Raw genomic sequence first — 19,025 nt, 5'->3', positions numbered from 1 at the left:
AAATGACTAAATCCCATAAAAATGCCGCCTTCTTCAGATGTCATTTGAAAACTGAGGTCATTGCTTGTTTATCTGACCTGCAGACTATGGGTGGACTCCAATGACTGTCTTCTTGAACTGCAGATGCTGGTAGCCATTTTAGGCTGTTATCTACACTTCTAAAGAATGAGATACAAATTTCATGTTCTTATAACCCCTTCCTTAAATTTGGCTATTTGGTAGACAAGCTTACAAAACTCAAAACATTCATTTTCTCACTAGATCACCAATGATTTGTGGTAGACATTAAAGCATTCAAACTAACAGTCGGTTTAAATGGTACATGGACTGAGTTCTGAAACAAATTTGTTTCTTTCTTGTTGAGTTGTAAATCCTACACAGTTTTTACTTTCTGTGCTTTCAGATTTTATAGAAGCTTCATTAAATAGGCATAATCGATGAACTCATTGACTGATGACCGATTCATTTTCTAATCCCTAGTCCTAATCCCTAGTCCTAATCCCTAGTCCTAATCAGATGGGCTGGTCACATAATGAGAATTAAAGATGACCGCTGGACTAGAGCTGTTACCGACTGGATTCCACGGGATGTCAAAAGACTGTGTGGCCACCCACCTAAGAGATGGTCAGACTTCTTCATCAAGATCATGAATGATTGGTTTGAGGCTCTTCGTGTTCCTAGAGGCGAACAGTCGCCATTGGGCTACACTAGCACGCTACAGAGACAAATGGAGACGTTACTGGCGCCCGCTCGAGCAAATCGACAATTAACGGGAAGTCAAGTAATCAAGTAATCAAGTCCTAATCCCACACTTTTAGATTATTATTATATCTTCTGTCAAAAGAATAAACAATCATTTAGTGTTCAGTAAGTGTTTAGGTATTAATCTTTTTTTTAAATTATATACCCAGTTAAAGTAGAACGCAACTTATTACAAAACAAAACAAAAAAACCCAAATACCCATATCAAGTTTACTACTCTAAAGCAACATTAAGAACCCAGTATTAGAGAACAACTTTTTTTTTTTTGGCAGGAAGCCAGGGGGATTGAGATTTAGATCCCAAGTGGTGCTCAGGAGGTCCTTAGGCCTAACAAGATATTCTAAGCTATTCTAAGCAAGCTGGATTGGTGGTTCAATCCAAAACCCTGAGTATTTGATACTGAGGTGCTAGGAATGCACAGCATTCCTGGAGATCTACAGGGTCACACCCAGAGACATTTGGAGACTTCTTGGGCTATACCAACACTGCTGAATAAGGGTGGTAGCAGGAGTCAAATCCTAATTGTATGCATGCTACACATGGACTATTGAACTACATCCTAGACCCAAAAGAACAGATCTCACAATAAAACAGGTTCTAATGCACTACAGGAGATAATTTCAAAAGTTTTAAGAACTGTAGAGAAAAAATATAAATACTGTAAAAGTACATTTCTTTTATATGTCTGACCAGATATACGGTCACGGTCACAGTCCTCCCGTTATTCATCGATTTGCTTGAGCGGGCCCAGTAACATCTCCATCATGAGACTTGTTGTTACTGTGTTTGGCATATCGAATACTTCACTGGTAGCTTGCCAGGCTCTGCCATGCGGGTGAGATACTCTCAGTAGCTTGCCAGGCTCTCTGAGAGGGGCGGAGGAATCGAACTCAGGTTGGCCATATTGGTCGCTTGCAAGGCAAACGCCTTACTCGCTGTGCTATCGCTCCAGTCCAACCAGATATACATTTATTATAAATTATATTACAAATAGTAATTAGTTAATTCCTTGTGTTGAATTTTATTTTTAGTATGAATAAATATATTTAATACCTCCAACTAGATTCAGAAGTTAGTGGAGAGCTCATTAAAGCTAAGTGTCATTCAGTTGCTTAATGCATACTATTTTGCCTGCTGATTTTGGTATTGCTTGAACTCTGGCCTTATTAGATGCAACCAGAAAGGATATATAAATCAGCATATACTGAAGTTTATTTGACTCCCTCCAATTTGTCTTTGTCATTGCACTTAACTAAAGTGGAAGTTTATCCTTCATTTCTTTTACATGTCTGTACTTCAGAAATGACTCAGAAAATATATATCAGGGCATAGCAATTAAAAACAATGATTGAAATATTATTTTGGTGAGAGCAGGCCTTGGGTAATTTGGCTTTGAAAATGAATTGATTTCAATATAATACAATTCTTTTGCTATTTTATCTTCCAGTATGGTGGCCAGTGTTTCAACTGCTACTATTTCAATGAAAAATGAGTACATTATCTGCACAAGAATTCTATTTTCAAAGCAAGCAAACTTCACCTACCTAAAACCAATTCCTTCATTTCCCAGAAACCACCAGAGAATAAAAATAAAAAAGGATGGAACGGATGATTTGATATTTTGACATCCTACTTTACTCAAGATCCAAAATGACTAAAGATCTGACAGAAAATAAAACAGTTTTGAAAGTTGGATAAAGTGACAAAATTGAATCAGATGATAACATTTATAGAAAGTAGCAACTTCTGTGAATGACCATTTATCAGAATGGTTTGACTAAGTGTAGAAAGCATGTCCAGAATATAAAACAATAAAACAGGATTGAGTGTACAAAAGAAGTCATTCATATAAACAAAATAGGATAATCTTTTGAAATATTTACCAGTATATTATTTCTTTCATACCTAGAGAAAGTCATATATTGGGCACAGATATCAATGAATGCTCTTGCAATCTGAAAAAATATTATTAAATTTTATTAGCTCAATTCTTCTTATCTGTCAAATGTTTTATTTTACATTTTAGTCTAAAATTGTAAAAGTCTGATCATTGTTTTCAGTTATGAAACTTAAGATTACAACAAGAAAGTTCTGTTCTACATCTGAAGAAGCTGTATGAACACAACATACAGCAAAACCTAAATTAATCAGAGTTTGAATTTCTTTCTTGGTAAAAAAGATCTAAGAAATATCCAAGATTTTCTTTAATAATGTTTTCTGTATCACTAAAGAACAATTCCTTGCTCTTTGTTGTTGTTGCTATTGTTGTTGGTTTGGGGGGTCACACCCAATAGTGCTCAGGGGTTACTCCTGGCTCTGCACTCAAGAATCACTTCTGGTGAACTCAGGAACCATATGAGATGCCAAGGATCAAACCCAAGTTGTTCATGTGTATCACAAGTGTTCTAACTGCTGTACTGTTCTTTCTCTCCAAACAACAATTTATTTAAGGGTAGAAAAAATGGTACATAGGTAAGATGCTTGTCTTGCATGCAGTGGACCCTGGTTCAGTCTGTGTTATCACATATGGACCCTTGAACTTTGACAGGAGTTATCCCAGAACAAAGCCAGGTGTGTCCCCAGAACTAAACAAAACAATTTTTTTTTATCTAAATAGCCCTGAGGAATATAAATAAATATGTAAGTTGATTTGCTTAAGTAGAACATACAGTGACCATAATGTTTACATTATTTTATTCTGTTTTATAAGTTCAGAAGAATAAAATAAAACTTAATTTATTATTTCTTATAATTCCAGAGGAATAAAATTAAATTTGCTAATTCATATCCAACCAAGTTAACAAAATCAGAGCAGATCTTTAATAAATTTTTAATTTTAGCAGATTAAAAATAAACACTCTAAAATAATTATATAAAAGCAGAGATAGTTTCACAGAAAAATCAAAAGTATTGGAAATAATTCTTGTTTCTATAGAACCTATGAAATAACATCCATTTCCTTTTTCTCTATATACTTCTCTTTTTAAATCAATTTTGTTGTTGAAATTTTATTCTAAAACTACTTTCAGGTGACTATGACACAATGATAACAGACTCTTGTATTTGTTTGCATTTAATTAAAATGCCTTAGAAAGATTGAATAGCTTTCTGGAACTACCAGAATAAAATAGCAGTGATGGAATGGAAGGGTATGGTAAATTCTCAGGAATAGAGAGTCCTACTAATGCTCTGTCAAATCACACTCAAACTGCATCATCTATTAGGACAAATTCTGTTAGGAATAACAGCAAACTAGGTAGAATATAGTGTAGTGGTTAAATGAAAGGAGAATTTAGAGAATAAATCATATCAGTTATAGTATATAAGAAAAAATGATAAATATTTGGAACATAAATGGATGTCCCCCATGTATGTGTTTCCCTGGAAAAAAATGATAAAATAATGTGATCTCAAAACTAATTCAAAAGAAACTACCTGAATTCAAAATTTATAAAAATGCAAAAATAGAAAACTTGTCTGGTCATAGATGGTTGAAATGTTAAAAAGATTCCTTTTAACTTATTCTAAAAAAGACAAAATCTCATCCGAAATTCTTGTTTGTAGATGCATCAGAACTATGCCCCAGGGTCAGTCCATAGGAAATTTATTCATAATTCTGGTACACAACAGTGGAGACCTCCCACCTATCTAAAAATGTGTAACCCAATCTCTTTTCCTGCAAGTCTTTGAGATCATGCAGACAAGATGGTTGTTTGAAGATGTTAAGTTCACCATCTTCCAGCCTGCTGACTTGTTATTAAGCTCTTTCTGACTCAACATCAAACTTTTCAATTGACCGGCCTTCAGGCTAGCAAGTGAGTGGTGGAACTGAGCCTTCAAAATTACAGCCTTGATTCTAGCCTGAGAAAGGCCTAAAGCTCTGACCTCAATAAGTAGAGTTTGTCCTCAGGCAGAGGCCCCCAGGGCTTCTTTTTTTTTCATTTTTAAAAAAAAATTTTTTATTAGTGAAACACCATGAGGTACAGTTATAGACTTACAAATTTTTGTGCTTGGGTTTCAGTTATACAATGATCAAGTACCCATCCCTCCACCAGTGCCCATCCTCCACCACCATGGGTCCCAGCATCCCTCCCATCCCCCATCCCCCTATCCAACCCTGCCCCTGTGGCAGGGCATTCCCCCTTGTTCTCTCTCTCTTCTTTTGGGTCCTGTGTTTTGCAAAACAGGCATTGAGTGGCAATCATGTTTGGTCTGTAGTCTACTTTCAGCATGCTTCTCCCACCCTGGGAGGATCCTCACAACACCCTTTATTTGGTGATCCCTTTTCTATCTGAGCTGCCTTTACCCCTAGAGTGGGTGGCTGGCCTCTAAGCCATGGAGTAAACAACCTGGTATTTATCATAGCTGTTCTCGGGTGTTAGTCTCTTATTTTGTTACTTTATGTCACCCAGATGAATGCAATCTTTCTATGTCTGTCCCTCTCTTTCTGACTCATAATATTTTCCATATAGTACCACTTGTATATAAATTTCATGACTTCATTTTTTCTAACTGCTACATAGTACTCCATTGTGTAGATGTACCAAAGTTTCTTTAGCCAGTCATCTGTTCTCGGGCACTCAGGATTTTTCCAGATTCTGGCTATTGTAAAGAGTGCTGCAAAGAAGAAAGAAGTGCAGATGTCACTTCGACTATACTTTTTGGCCTCTCCAGGGTATATTCTCAGGAGTGGTATTGCTGGGTCAAATGGGAGCTCAATTTCTAATTTTTTGAGAGTCGTCCATACTATTTTCCAAGAGGGTTGAACCAGTCGGCATTCCCACCAGCAGTGAAGGAGGGTCCCTTTCTCGCCACATCCACGCCAGCATCGGTTGCTTTTGTTCTTTTGAAAAGAGCTTTTCAGAAACTTCCTAAAATCTACATCCTGAAACACTCTTTGTCTGTTATTTCTGTGACAGTGCAGGGGGAGTGTAGGGGGTCTAGATAAACTAATTCAATTCTATTGGTCTTTCTAAATCTCCCCCTAACAAGAGGGTAGTCAGTTAGATAGATACTAGGAATAGATAAGAGCAGAGAAAGCAAATAGATTAAAGGGGGACTGGTTATAGGTTAAATAACTTCCTCAAGCTACTTCACCTACTGCTGGGCAGGCAGCACCCTTGCTTTGGCCCCTGGACCATGCCTTGCAGATGGTAGGAAGTCGCAGCTCTTATCCACATGGCCAGAGAATGAAGAAAAGGCAAAAGGCAAGGAGCAATAGACCTTAACATTCAAACTTGAGACTCAGCAACACATGACAGAGCAGTACATCTCATATCAGGAGGACAGCAAAAGGCAACACAACATGATATGGTACATAGGAACGGAGCTGTAATCCCATGAATTACAAACTTTAAATTTATCCAGAGGATCTTTTGTGCAAATAGCCTGTGCAACCTGGACATCAACAGCAGATGAGAGAGTTAACACAAAGGATGGAGAGATCTGAGAACATGCAAAAGAACTACTGTCTCAAAGATTGCCAACAAGATTGAGATAATTGTATGGCCTGAGCAGAAAACCCTAGGGAAAACTGGCCTCAGGGCTCAAAGAACACAAGGCAAATCAGTTGAATACTTTTATTGTCATCTTTTAGCCTAATTAATTATGAGTCATATCCTATGATATAGCATATTACATTTTTTTTCAGTTTCCGTATCTCATTCATTCCTCTCTAATCCAGGGTGGTGTTTTGAAAATAAAGTTAAAATAATATGTTCAAAACCCAGGGCTCACTGAAGAGCAAGCTATAGAATTTCATTATTCAGAAAACACTAGTCATTAGGATATGAGGAAAAGGAAGGGGAAAGAGGTTAAACAGGAAAGGAGCAATAAGAACAAGGAAAGATATGAACTGTCAGAAGAGTCATAAATATGAGCTTAGTATAGCTACTGAACATAGAATTGTTATATAAGAAGGAGTAATAATTTATTTAACTGGTAAAGGCAACTCAGATAAGGGAGTAAGGAAAAAGTACAGTCTTCACTCTATGAATAAAGCTGTAATCACTGTTTCCTAAGCAGAGAGAAGTCCAAGAAAAAGTCACAGAATAATATCTTCTTATTGTAATTTATGAACTTGTAGATCAATATTTGTAACTTCCTAGTAGGTTTTCTGAACCTATTGGAGATTAATCCAGAGTCTGTGTCATTGAAAACTTTGGAATTCATTAATATTGAATTCTTAATGATCAATTAAAATGAGAACTCAAACCAAATGAGAATCCTCCCTTGAGAGGATTGAAAGCCTCAAGTTCCGTAAATTTGAAATATGATGAAAGTGAAATATTTGTTCAAGTTCTATATTCTAATAAGCAAGGCCTTATTTGTTATTTATTAGGTTGATTTTTCATGAATTTTCTTCAGAGAAAATTCACGTATCACAACTCCAAACACCAGATCATTTCGAAAAACCCCAAGTCAACAAAACATATGAATTAGCAGTGCTTTGGAAATGTTACATTGCTCACTAAGCTGATGATATGTTTTTGCAATGTGGACTAATTAAAGAAAACAGAGACAACAAGTCATGTAACTAATAAAATAAAGGTCAAGGGCCAATTTAAAGGTAAAGGTAAAGGCCCTCCCGTTGATCGTCGATTTGCTCGAGCGGGCCCAGTAACGTCTCCATTGGAGACTTTGTTGTTACTGTGTCTGGCATATCGAATACTCTCGGTAGCTTGCCGGGCTCTCCGAGAGGGGCGGAGGAATCGAACTCGGGTCGGCCATGTTGGCCGCTTGTAAGGCGAACGCCCTACCCGCTGTGCTATCGCTCCAGCCCAATTATTTCAACTACCATAGTAAATAAAGTTAAATTTTACTGACAGAATTTAGACTTTACTGATAAAATACATTTGAAATTATTTACCAAGTAGTGTTCAGGGCTTACTGCTGATTCTGCACTCAGGGATCACTCCTGGTGCCTGGAAGAGCTCAATTGACCATGTGGGAGCTTGGGATCAAACCCTGGTCGCTGCATGCAAGTACCATACCTCCTGTACTATCTTTCCAGCCCCTGTAAACATATACTCGGTGTGTCTGTTCTGCTAGTTTATCATCACTGAATTGGAAAAACAGTGGTTGGTATTGTGCATCAGTGTTGTTTGACTAGTCCTACTTTGTCACACTTCGTTCCCACTTTAGCCAAAGTTCACTCACATAACACATATAACTACATTCACTGACCTCTGTTTACTGATTGCGTAGTGGTATAAGAACATAGGACTGTCTTGATATTTTCAGTTATAGTTGGTACCAGAATTTTTATAGGGGGCTCTCTCTCTCTTTATATATATATATATATATATATATATATATGCATATATATGTATATACCATGTATATACCACTGTCACTGTCCTGTCCTCCCGTTGTTCATCTATTTGCTCGAGCGGGCCCAGTAACATTATAAGACATGTTGTTACTGTGTTTGACATATCGAATACGTCATGGAGAGCTTGCCAAGCTTTGCCGTGCAGGCGAGAATACTCTCAGTAGCTTGCCAGGCTCTCCAAGAGGGGCAGAGGAATTGAACCTGGGTCAACCAGGTCAGCCACGTGCAAGGCAAATACCCTACCTGCTGTGCTCCAGTTCATACCATATATATAATATATATATATGATCTGATATATATATATATCACCTGTTGTCACCTGTATCACCTGTCATCCCGTTGTTCATTGATTTGATTGAGCTGGTGCCAGTAATGTCTCCATTCGTCCCAGTCCCAAGATTTTAGCAGCATCTCCTTGCTCGTCCTTCACAAAGCTGCCATATTGGAGGGTCTTTCAGGGTCTGGGAAATGAGACCCATTATTATTACTGGTTTTGTCATATCTTATATACTATGGGTAGCTTACCATACTCTGTTATGCACACTCCAGGAAATACTGCATCACTCTCTTCCGGGAGCTTTGTTTTATAGTCTCTGAATCTTGGCCATTGATGAAATTACATGGCGCTGGGGACAGTTTGTGGGTGTGACTGCCACACTACTGGAAAATGAGGGATCTGGGTGGGGGAGGCCCAATCCCAATCCAAGCATTCTTGGAGATCTCAGTCACAGGTTCCGCATATCTGGGTTCCTCTACAGGTTCCATCATGCGTGAGGAGAGTGGCTTTGAGCATGACTGCGGCTAAGTTCTGGAGGTTTTCATATATATATGTTTTTTTTTCCTGGTTGGAGGCCAAACCCAACAGTGCTTGGGAACTATTCTTGACTCAGTACTCAATAATAACAACCAGGGATGGTCAAGGGAGAATATACATTGCTGGGATTTGATTCAGGTCAGCTGCATGTACCATATTCTCTTTTGACGTACCTTGGGAGACACTTTAAAACTGTTAACAGATGGCAGCCACTTGGGAGCCTTGTGGAAAGCCAGGTATGAGCCAGTGGTGACGGGGCGACTAAAACCTCATGGGAAGGGAGGCGCTCTGGGCTCGTCCTTCACGCCCTACCGAGGTCACCAGTTGCCCCCCCCCCCCCCACCAGCGGCTCTCTGGCACGGCCAAGGCTCCAGAGCACAGACACCAATCTCTAAATTATCTGACTCTCAGTAGAAATACTTCCAGGGCTAATAAGTAAAATAGCAGAAATCCAAAACCACGCACCTGCAGTAGCGCCCGCACGACTTCATTTAATTCTTGAACACAGCTGTAGAAAGCAAATCATTTCATAATGCTCTTTCAGCATGTCTGAATTGGGGAGGTAAACTCTAAATAATAATGGTGCATCTTTTATCGAAACAATGAATCTAGTCAAAGTAGATAGAGTGGTAACTAGAATTCATCTGCCTCATGGGCATTGGGAGGAGTGGGGGTAGGGGTTTATTGGGGTTCTTCGTGATGAAAAATAAGTATTGGTAAAGGAAAATGTGTTTGATATTTGCATGACCTAGACCTAAACCTGAAAGCTTTTTAACTTTTCCCACAGTGATTCAATAAATAAATTATTAAAAAAAATACTGTTAACATATGAATATGTTGTGTCTTCTCCACGCAGTAAGATTTTGTTTCCTTTGGTGAGGGTGAATTATATATACAATGATCTTTCTGAGCATAAAAACAACTTCCTCTTTTATATTTAACCATTAGCAAATGTAGAATTGTCATAATATGCCTCAGTTCTTGTTCCATGCGGTGTCCAGTCTATGTTTATTTCCTAGGTTATTTTTTACATCTGTATTTAACACCTGGTATCATGCTTCTTTTTTCTACATCAAACACATTTTGTGCATTCACTTCCATCAAAAATATTTTGGGTGTCAGAGAGATAGTACAGACTTGCACACTGATCCAAGTTAAAACTTCACTACCACGTGGCATCCCCAGTATCACCAAGTTTAGCCTTCAGCACTCCATTGGTGACCTTTGTGGGCCCTAACCCTGTAGGAACCAAGCAGTGTCACATTGTCCCTGCCTAGCAGGAAATAACCTGCCCAGGTGGCCAACTGTGGAATCAACAGATCCCGTAAGCACTGCTTGGGACCATCCTCAAAAACCAATCCCCACCACAAAAAAGCATTTGTAATTGGAATATGAGATGAAAGAGGAAAAATTTATAGAAGTAATTGTCCAATTTCTTAATGAACCAGGTATCTGATGATGCAAAGAGGGGAAAAGTACAATACTTACCATATTATCAGTACAAAGCAGTATCAATTAGAAACACTTATAAAAGCAAAATAGAGACATCAGAAACATTCACAATTGACAGTTTCCTATTTTTTCCAAAAGAAATTTGCTGCTTATAGAGGAGTTCCATTCAATATACCCATTCACCCATTCACCAATATACCATTTCACCAAAACTCTTCAGTGCCACCCTCGAGAACATCATGCGACGACTGGAATGGGAAGGAATGGGAGTGAAGATAGATGGTCGGCAACTACACCACCTCCGCTTTGCTGATGACATTGTTTTAATAACACCAAACATCAGCCAAGCGGCACAAATGCTGGCCGACTTTGACCGTGAGTGTGGAAAGGTAGGACTACAGCTGAATCTTACGAAGACAATGTTTATGAGAAACAGCCTTGTTCCTGACGCCCCATTCGCTCTCAATGGAGCGACCATCTCCGAATGCAACAGCTATGTGTACCTAGGTCGAGAGGTCAACATGAGAAATGACCTGGCACCCGAGCTGCGCAGGAGGAAGAGAGCAGCTTGGAACGCCTTCAAGAACGTCGAAGAAATAGCTAAGAGGACGAGGAACCTCCGGCTCCGGGCACATCTCTTTGATTCCACTGTTCTTCCTGCATTAACATATGCCTCAGAGACCTGGGCCCTACGCAAACAAGATGAGAACGCCATTCAGGTCTCCCAAAGAAGAATAGAAAGAGCTATGCTTGGAATATCACGTTTCACTCAAATGAGAGAACGAATCCGGAGTTCTGACATCCGTCGACGATCAAGGATCAAGGACGCTGTCTCATTTGCCAAGGTGTCGAAAATCAGATGGGCTGGTCACGTAATGAGATTTAAAGACGACCGTTGGACTAGAGCTGTTACTGATTGGATTCCACGGGATGTCAAGAGACCGCGTGGCCGCCCACCTACCAGATGGTCAGACTTCTTTGTGAAGGTCATGAACGATCGGTTTGAGGCCCTCCATGTTCCCGGAGCGAAGAGATGCCATTGGGCTACACTAGCACGCGACAGGGACAAATGGAGACGTTACTGGCGCCCGCTCGAGCAAATCGACGACTAACGGGAAGTTAAGTGATTAAGTGATACCCATTCAAATCTTATTTAATCTCAAGAGAATTAAATTAGAAATAAACCTCTAGGCTTAACTAACATAAAGATAGAACCTGGCTTTAACAATTAAGGTATGATTTAACTAAATTTTAAGTGTTCTAAACCCAATAATACAACTTATAGGCAAATGAGGTACTATTCATTTTGAGTAAACAAAGATAAAGTGTACATTTCTTCTGCAACTGGCTTAATTTTTGCGTTACTAGATAATAAGATTTCAATGCTGTTCAAATTTATGGTATTGATACACAAAGTTACTGCACACTCCTGCCACCAAAGTGTCAATGACCCTCCAGCCTACCCCTATTCTACTCTTTTAAAAAGCTATTAGATTTAGATGGGGGTATGGTGCCGCCAGCAGGTCAATCTGTACCTGTGAGGAGAGTGCATCAGCAACCTGATGGCGCCTTCAGACTTCCAGATACACCAAAATTGCTGCTGTGCCTTTGGCAGATGCCAAAAACTTGAGACAAACTTTGTCAAGAAGTAAATGGCCAAAAGTTAGGTATGTGGGAGACACACCCACAAACCACCTCCAGCTCAGCTATATAATTGGAGGCAAAGCTTCTCTGGTTCCTGATTGAACTGCTTAATGGCCATGATCCCAGAGACTCAGAAAAAAAAATCTCGAAGCCCAAAGGCTTTTGGCAGAAATGCGTCCAGGCCGCACAGTAGGTTACTATTGCCGGACCACCCCAGGGGAGAAAGGGTGTTGTCCCTCCGCCTGCTCCCCTAGGCAGCTCAGTGGCTTCCATCTTCCAGAGGCTATTGAACAGTCAGGTTTGGGTCCCCAGTGACGAGACATGCGGGGCCTCATGGAATGGGGGTGGAGCAGGTCCTTTCCTCCCCGTCCCAAAGAGACCCCGAGTCACCGCCCGCAAATGGCCTCTTTGGCTCCTGATCAAGCTGCTTAATGGCCATGATCCCAGAGAATGAGAAACAAATCTCGAAACCCAGCGGCTTTTGGCAGAAATGTGTCCGGTTCCTTCAGTAGGTTACTATCACCAGACCACCCCAGGGGGGAAAGAGTATTGTCCCTCCACCTGCTCCTCCTAGGTAGCTTGGTGGTCACCATCTTCCAGAGGCCATTGGACAGTTAGGTTTGGGCCCATAGAGATAAGACACGCAGGGCCTCATGGGATGGGGGTGGAGCCGGCCCTTTTCTCCCCATTCCAACAAGACCCTGAATCGCCACCCGCAAATGGCCTCTCTGGCTCCTGATCAAGTTACTTAATGGCCATGATCCCAGAAACTCAGAAACAAATCTCGAAACCCAATGGCTTTTTGCAGAAATGCATCTGGTCCTTGCAGTAGGTTACCGGCACTGGGCCACCCCAGGTGGGAATAGTTTTTGTGCCTTGGCCTGTTCCCCCCCTGGTGGCCCAGTGGCCGCCATCCTCCAGAGGCCACAGGAGAGTTGGGTTTGGGCCCTTAGTGATGAGACACACGGGGCCTCATGGGATGGTGGTGGAGCTGGCCCTATCTTTCCCACCCCAACAAGACCCCAAGTCACCACCCACAAACTGCCTCTCTGGCTCCTGATCAAGCTGCTTAATGGCCATGATTCCAGAGACTCAGAAAAAAATCTTGGAACCCCGCAGGTTTGGGTAAGAAATCCCTCCAGACTTTCATTTCATTTCATCAACCTGTTATTCGTCGATTGCCTCGAGCAGGCCCCAGTAACGTCTCTTTCATCCTAGCCCTGAGATTGTATTCAAGGCTCTTTAGGAGAATGAGACCCATCATTGTTACTGGTATTTGGCATATTTGGTACGCCACGGGGAGTTTGCCAGACTCTGCCCTGTGGGCAGGCTACATTCGATAGCCTGCAAGTTTGTCCAAAGTAGGATGTCCTGATAAGATGTCACGCGGCCGCGAAGGCGGCAGAGCGGTTCCGGGAGCTGGATTTTATAGTCTCTGAGTCTTGGCCGTTGATGGGATTACACGGCGCCAGGGGGCCAGGTGGTGGGTGTGACCCCCGCCTAATGGGATTTGGAGGATCTGGGTGGAAGATGCTCGACTCCAGTCCGAGTAGGCTTGGAGATCTCGGCCCCGGAACTCGCGTTGCTTTGTCCCTCTGCCAGTACCTTCATGTGTGCGGAGAGTGGTCTCAGCATGGTGGTGGCTGGTCCTGGAGGTCTTCGGCTGCCGGAGCCCTGGTCGGGGCGGGGAGGAAAGCTCAACCCGCTCCCCTCCAAGGGGCCTCGGCAAGGAACAGCCAGGCGCGGAGGCAGAAGACTGCACTGTTCTCGTCCAGGAGCTGGATTTTATAGTCTCTGAGTCTTGGCCCTCCAGACTTAATTGTTAAAATATCTGAATTTCAAAATTGTGCAGCCACTACTGCAGTCATGCGACATCATATGTTATTCATAACCAGCAATTAGAAAACAAATTGTCTACTGTGGACTTTTCGGCAGATCTGGGTGTTGGGGTAAAATCCCAAATAATAATGGTGGGTGTGGTGTCGAAATGTTGAATGTAATCAAAGTATAGAGAGAGTAATTTGGAAATCATCTGCCCCACAGGTAGGGGGAGGGTGTGGTATGGGGGTATACTGGGGATTTTGATGGTGGATAATGGGCACTGGTGTAGGTACAGGTGTTTTATTGTATGGCCGAGACTTAAACCCAAAAGCTTTGTAACTGCTCTCACAGTGATTCAATAAATAAAATTATAAAAAAGTGGGCTACACTGGCACACAACAGGGATGAATCGAGACGTTAATGGTGCCCACTTGAGCAAATCGTTGAGTAACAGAATATCAAGTGATCGAGTGACAAAAAATGGAAAAAAATAAGGTGGAGTTCATGCACAATTCAATCAGCCTTATCCGTGGCTGAATAAATAGCAGTACTCCTACATTTAAAAAAAAAAGCTATTAGATTTAAGATGGAAGCCATAATACAATTGGTAGATCACATGCCCTGCACTTGGCTGAGCTGTGTTTGGTCCCAGCATCCCATATGGTCTCTCAATCCCTTCCAGGATGATTCCTGAAGCAGATCTAGGAGTATAAGCCCTGAATATAGCTGAGAATGTACCAGAAACCCCTTAAAATAAATAAATACATTTAAAAAGTATTAAATTATACACAGAGCTGGTGGATTGTTGTTCAGTGCTTATTATCACATTTTAGTGAGCAGAATGACTTTCAAATGAATGATAGAGAACACTTATGTTGAAGCTAGCCTTCCTTTTAGTATGTTGATGGCACTGATTTTCTAGCTTTATCATATCCATAACAGGCACATTAACTAAAGGGAGTAAAAACTCTAGTCAACAAGATAATAGAAAAATATATTTTGAAGGAAAATGTATGAGAATAATGAAGTACCACATTGCTAAGTATGATTAATCAAAGATATTTTCAAGATAAAATAGAAAAATATCCTTTATAGCAATAATTCATCAACTTGCCCTAAAAGTTAGATGGTGTAATAAATTGTTATTTGGTTGCTTGTTATATTGCCAATGCACCATTTATAAATTTTATTAAACTGAGAGACATATGCAGATCTATTCATCTCATATAATGAAAGTACGTATTGTATATCCCTGGGACTTTCTCAGCCTGCCCATGTGAAAAAGCCAAACAAAAATGCGTTTCTTTTTTGCATAAGGAAACTACAGAAAAATCTCATGACTTTTCACCAATGTGAAATGAATAATAAGATTTTTCTATTTATCACTTAAGTGCTAAACAACTAGTGCTACCAACACACACACAAAAAAATTACTATGTGTGCCTTATAATTCTTTGTAAGAGAAATTTCTTGTTAATAGACAGCTTGAACATGAGGGCACTTTGTTCCTTCACTAAAGTTAAGTGATTGTGTCTCATGAGATAATGCATGAAATACACATTATTTCTAAATTATTACTATTTCTTATTATAACTCTTTAAAATTATCTTTACAAAACTATATATCAGGAATTCTCTTCTGACCAGCAGTACATGCTAACCATGATTACCAAAATCAAAAAACAAAACAAAACAAAACAAATATGTACTCTGAGAACATGATCGAAATAAATGTCCTTTACTAAATAATCTGCCAGTGATATAATCTGTGCATTTCAGCTTTCTTTTATATTTTGCTTGGAAATTTTCTTGCTCTTTTAAAGTATATAATTTATGCTACTTGTTAAAATGCATACAAATAATTTGACTTGTAGACAACACTTTTTAAAAAAAAACATAATCATCCAAAGCTTGAAGTCAATTTATATAAAAATAATAAAATATAATTCATGTTTCACAGTGAAATATGTTTATAAATTTATATTCTAATATTATAATATTTAGAAACTAATTATCATCTTTAACAAGTAAAATACACCAGTCTAACAAAAAAGGAGCAAAACCTAAGAAACATCTTCAACATGAGTGAAAAAAGAATCATGAAAAGGAAAATTTAGCAAGCTTACCTCAATTCCTTAAATAACCCCAATTTCCCAAAAATATGATAAACACTTTTAATATTACTATGTTACTTTCACATGACCTTTAAAAACAAATGCCAGAAATTGGTGGAATAAAGTGAAAGAAATTTAATTTTTTTCACAGTTCTGAAGACCATAGTCTGATCAACTATTACTAGGCTGAAATCATGGTATTCAAAGATGCTCCCTCCAAATTAAAGAATAATTTTAAAAAACTCTAGAAATATCATCCCTCTTCTTCTCTGGCCAGCTTGGGGGACCCTGGATTTCTTTGGCTTAAAATTTCTTCACTCCACTCTCGGCCTACATCTTTACAGGTCTTGACCTCTACTCATGCAGGCATAAAATCGGCTCCTTTCCTCTTAAGATAACACTTGTGGTAGAATTGGGTCTCAAATAGTCAATCCAATGTCTCCCTGGAAAGAGTTTTAAGATCAGCACCTTTGTGAACAAACTATTACCAAACACTAACAGGATCCAATGCTAGGTCCTCAAGTTTTCCAGAGCTCTTTTTTCAATCCTACTTAAACATGAAATTTAGTTAGAAGCAGTAATTTATCTTCTTTATAAAAAATAGTAATACAGTTTTGCTAGAGGGAAATAGATGGTACATGACTAGTAAACATATCTAAGAGAAGTGAGTTCATATTGGGCTGAGACAAGGTCCCACATACTAAGCACCTCAATACTTCCACCAGGAGTAAATCAGGAGTAAATTCTGGCACATAAAGCATTAATGCACACTTGAAGAGGGCATGTCTGTTTCATAAAAAATTATAGTCCAGCTTTTGATCCCTCTGCTTCTGTCCTTGCCCCTTCTTTTATCAATAATGTTTGTGTGTATCTGTGTGGCCGGGGGCTGGGTTAGTAGGCCTTACTTCTGGCAATGCCCTCAGTGATAACTCCTGGTAGAGTTTGGGGGAACACACAGATTGAGCCCGGGTCAGCCTTGTGCAGGGAAAATGCCTTATCTGCTCAGCTATCTCTCCAGCAACATTTCTAATCAAGAAGCAATCACTATTCTTCTCCCTTTTAGGAGTTAGAATATGGTTTTCATTGTACTATCCTGGTATAGGTTTATCAATGGATGTGTTCTATCATGTCTACTCTAAGAGTAGAAGATAAAATCATCTCCTACAGTCATGTGAAATCACCTTCTCCTTAGTTGCAGATATCAAGTTGCTGCTTCATCAGGTGAGAGGCTTTAGAAGTAACATTACTTCAGTAGCGATGAGCACTCATCCAGAACTTGTCTGATCATCTCGTTCTGGGGATCCTAGAAGGAAAGTTGATTCTAGGAAAAGAGGCAGGAAGTAATATGAAGCTGGCGCATTTGCTGAGGCCAATATATGAATCATTACTTTAAAATAATATATCCCATAATGATAAATTTCTAGCAAAGGGAATGGATCCAAGGAAACACTCCACATGGCCAAAGCTGGAGCAATGTAAGCAACAAAATGAATAAGGCAGCATTATATTATTAAAATAAATTTCCATGATTTGACAATGAGACAGATAAGCTAACAAATAAGAGAGAGAGCAGAAGCAAATGTTTACTGAAACATCCAAATATTGTATGTAGGTACTCTGCCCTCAAGACGGGACCTCTCACTCTATTCCTTAACTGTGTCCTACACACAGAAAGTTACCCACTAGGAGAAGAGTAGGAAAAGTAGACAAGCAGGTCTCCCTACAGTGAAGGAAGATGATAATTACTCAACCAGGGAATCCAGGTCAGCAAAGAGTTGAATCACACTGATCAGTCTGTACCTTTGATTTGATTTGATGAAAATGGCACTTACCTGTGGTATTTTCACATGAAAACATACCCTTATTCTGTTCAAATAAAGCAAAAGAAATCAGACAAATCCCAATTAGAGAAAATTCTGTAATATACATGACATGGCCTAGACAAGCCTAAGAATAGATGGAAAGACAATAAATATAAAGTGGTTTCCTGGATAGGATCCAAGACATAAAAGGAATATATAGGCAAAAATTAGAGAAATATGAATAAAGTATGTAGATATTAATAATATTGTGTGAGATTTGATTCATTGAATTTAAACATTGGGTTTTATTGGTAGAAGATGGTAATTGAAAAAATAATTGTGTGTGTGAAGTACATATTATATGATCCTTGGAATTTTTGTGCCAATCTAAACCTGTTTTTAAAATTTTTAAATGTTTGGGGGTATGGTGCCGCCAGCAGGTCAGTCTGTACCTGTGAGGCGAGTGAATCAGCAGCCTGATGGCACCTTAAGACTTCCAGATACCCCCAAATTGCTTCTGTGCCTTTGGCCAGAAACTTGGGACAAAGTTTACCAAGAAAGTAAATGGCCAAAAGTTAGGTATGTGGGAGACACACCCACAAAACACCTGTGGCTCATCTATATAATTGGAGGAATGGCCTCTCTGGTTCCTGATTGGGCTTCTTAACGGCCATGATCCCAGAGACTCACAAACAAATCTCGAAACCCAGCAGCTTTTGGCAGAACTGCATCCGGTCCCTGCAGTAGGTTACTGGCGCCAGGCCACCCCAGATGGGAATAGGTTTCGTGCTTTGGCCTGTTCCCCCTGGCGGCCCAGTGGCCGCCATCCTCCAGAGGCCACTGGACAGTCAGATTTGGACCCGCAGTAACGAGACATATGGGGCCTTACGGGATGGGGATGGAGCCAGCCCTTTCCTCTACGTCCGAACGAGATCCCAAATCGCTGCCCAAGAACAGCCTCTCTGGCTCCTGATCAAGCTACTTAATGGCCATGATCCCAGAGACTCAGAAACAAATCTTGAAACCCAGTGGCGTTTGGCAGAAATGCGTCTGGACTGCACAGTAGATTATTGTCACCAGGCCACCCCAGAGGGGAAAGGGTGTTGGCCCTCCACCTGCTCCCCCTTGGCGGCTCAGTGGCAGCCATCTGCCAGAGGCCTTTGGACAGTCAGGTTTGGGCCCGCAATGAGTAGACACACAGGGTCTAATGGGATAGGGTGGAACCGGCCCTTTCCTCCCCGTCCCAAGGAGACCCCGAGTCACCGCCCATGAACGGTCTCTCTG

The sequence above is a fragment of the Sorex fumeus genome, unplaced genomic scaffold, assembly GCF_029834395.1.
Source record: "Sorex fumeus unplaced genomic scaffold, SorFum_2.1 ptg000037l, whole genome shotgun sequence".
Taxonomy (NCBI): Eukaryota; Metazoa; Chordata; class Mammalia; order Eulipotyphla; family Soricidae; genus Sorex; species Sorex fumeus.
Note: the sequence above shows the minus strand (reverse complement) of the source record.